This window comes from Nuphar pumila, chromosome 13 (assembly GCF_984573655.1).
Source record: "Nuphar pumila chromosome 13, dmNupPumi1.hap1.1, whole genome shotgun sequence".
Taxonomy (NCBI): domain Eukaryota; kingdom Viridiplantae; phylum Streptophyta; class Magnoliopsida; order Nymphaeales; family Nymphaeaceae; genus Nuphar; species Nuphar pumila.
Genome location: NC_143261.1, coordinates 60,452,743 through 60,455,221, shown reverse-complemented (window position 1 = coordinate 60,455,221; position 2,479 = coordinate 60,452,743). Strand labels below are relative to the sequence as shown.

At 37.6% G+C, this 2,479-nt stretch overlaps 1 long non-coding RNA gene across 1 annotated transcript; it reads right to left on the bottom strand.

Annotated features, from left to right (window-relative positions):
* Positions 1–386: 386 nt before the first annotated feature.
* Positions 387–1,573, bottom strand: LOC149818503 (uncharacterized). Its single transcript, XR_016427316.1, has 2 exons — positions 1,457–1,573; positions 387–746 (listed from the first exon to the last, which is right to left on the bottom strand). It is a non-coding gene; the product is annotated as an uncharacterized LOC149818503 (long non-coding RNA).
* Between the last annotated feature and the right edge of the window lie 906 nt (positions 1,574–2,479).

Below are 2,479 nucleotides of genomic sequence, written 5' to 3'. Positions count from 1 at the left end.
AGCACACAAAAATAGATAGAACTGAGAAACAGATCATATGAACCAGTTATAAAAGAGGGGAGCTGGGCACAGCTATCCAAGGGGATAATCAAATGCACAGATAACAACTGATTACACTGATAGCTAGATTATTAAAAGTTGCATTATAGTAGCCAAGGTGTGCAACGTTTGAACCCAACTAGGGATAGTTACCCAGCTTGACAATCGAAGAAGCAGGAAACATATAACAGTAACGGTAATGCCGATGATGGAGAAAAAAAGTGAAACATCAGTTAGGAAAATTAGCTGAATAGAAAACCAAATGAAGAAATTTAAGATATAAATAACCAAGCAAACCAATTAAAGGTTGACAAGAGAAATTCAAATTCCAGAACAGCTAAACAATGTGAAACCAAATAACAAGACGATAAATCAGAGGGACACTAGAAACAAAAACTTACACGCAAATGCTCAACCAAGAAAACACAATTCTTTCTAAACTAAGTGATCGGATAAACCCATCGGCAATCAGTGAAAAACACAGAGACCACACCTCTGTTGTACAGGCGGGATGCCTTCCTTCTCTTCCACACGCTCCTTGATCCTGTCGATGGTATCGGTTGGCTCGATATCGATCTCTATTTCTTTCCCGGTAAGTGTCTTCACCTTGATCATCGTTCCACCCCTAAGCCTCAAAACCAAGTGAAGGGTGGACTCCTTCTGGATGTTGTAATCTGAAAGAGTCCTCCCATCTTCCAACTGCTTCCCTGCAAATATTAGCCTCTGCTGATCAGGGGGAATGCCTTCTTTATCCAGAAGAAAACATAACACCCATATTCTCTATTTAGACTATCACCCACAAAACCAATAGAAGAAAACAATGGAAGGAACATTGAAAAGAGGGAATAGGACCAAAAGAATCCATTAAAAAACAAAAAGAACAACAGAAAGGAACTCATTAGTTCGTCATAAACCAAATCTCCGTCTCAGAAATCAGACCGAAAAGATGAAACTCAGAAAACCAGCCGAACCACACAAAGGCCCAAACCTCAACTTCTTAATCCATGCAAAGTTTGTAATCCAAAAACCCAACACATTCCTTCAAAGGGGAGCTAAAAGATGGATTTGTGAACCCTTTTTCTGTTCTAAAAGCAAGACCACAAAAAATAAAACGAAAATTAAGAGCCAAAAACATGAGCCCTTCCATCAAGAGAGAGAGAGAGAATCAATAGATGGGTATGTCACTACCAATCAGCAAAACGGTAGTCCGAAATGAGAAAGAAGAAAAAGAAAAACCAAATTTCATACTCAGAGCACCGGTTTCTCCTCCTGCTCCTGACACAAATCCCTCGGAAAAGCAATACCAACAAACCAAAAGCGCCCAACAAAATGAAAAGAAGAAAAAAAAAGGAAGAAAGGGCACGAAGAGAGAGAAAAAAAAGAGAGGGAGGCGTGATCTCCTGTGCCTCCAAAGCACCTGAATCTTGGCCTTGACGTTTTCGATGGTATCGCTACCCTCGACCTCCAAAGTGATCGTCTTCCCCGTCAGGGTCTTCACAAAGATCTGCATCTCTCTCTCTCTCTCAGGAAACAAGGGAACGACGTTTTTTTCAATTGGTCGTCGTATTTATGTTGGAGTACTCTCTCTCTCTCCTTCGTATTTATTTGAGAAAATCCCATTTAAGGCCAACATTTTACCCCTTATTCCAGGCATGGGCCTCACATTTCTGACATTCCACATATAGCCTCTGTTTTCTTGTAAAATTCCAAACAAAGGCCTTCACGAAATCAGATTCGGAGTTGGATCCGATTTTAAAAAGCAATCCGACTAAATGCTAGTAGATTGGGCCGGGCTGGGCAGCCCGTGCCCTGCCTGCAGCCTGGCTCAGCCCGTATATAATAATACTAATATAAGTTATATAACATAGAATACTATATATACAACATAGAATATAATGTATATTTTATATATAATATATATTATATATAATATACATTATATGCAAACCTCATTTGAAGTATGAGATAAATGTCATTAAAAATATCACAATTAATAATTGAGAAGTGTTGTTAAAGTCTTATAGATGTTAAACAGCATTTTTGAAAACCAACGTCAACACTAGCAAAGCAATAAACTCTGTTACTATTTTCAAACATTTCAATAAACAAGTTAGAGAAATAAGGACTTTCCTGATAACAAAAGTCATTCGGATTAACTCATTTTTTAGGTGTTTGATCTGATATCCCATCATACTCATTTTTTCTTTTGTTTTTAGGTGTTTGATCTGATACAAGGTTTGTACCTTGGCTTTAGACAACAACCATTTGCGTTAAGGAAGATATTTTTGATCTCTTTTGTGTTTTCGAGAGAGCTTTGTTGCATTTTGATCTTCATTCACGTGTGCAGTATTTTATTTATTTTTATTCACATTAGGGTACAAGATTTTACATTATTCAACATGTTTAGAATTTAGGATAGGTCGATCAAACATGAAATCGT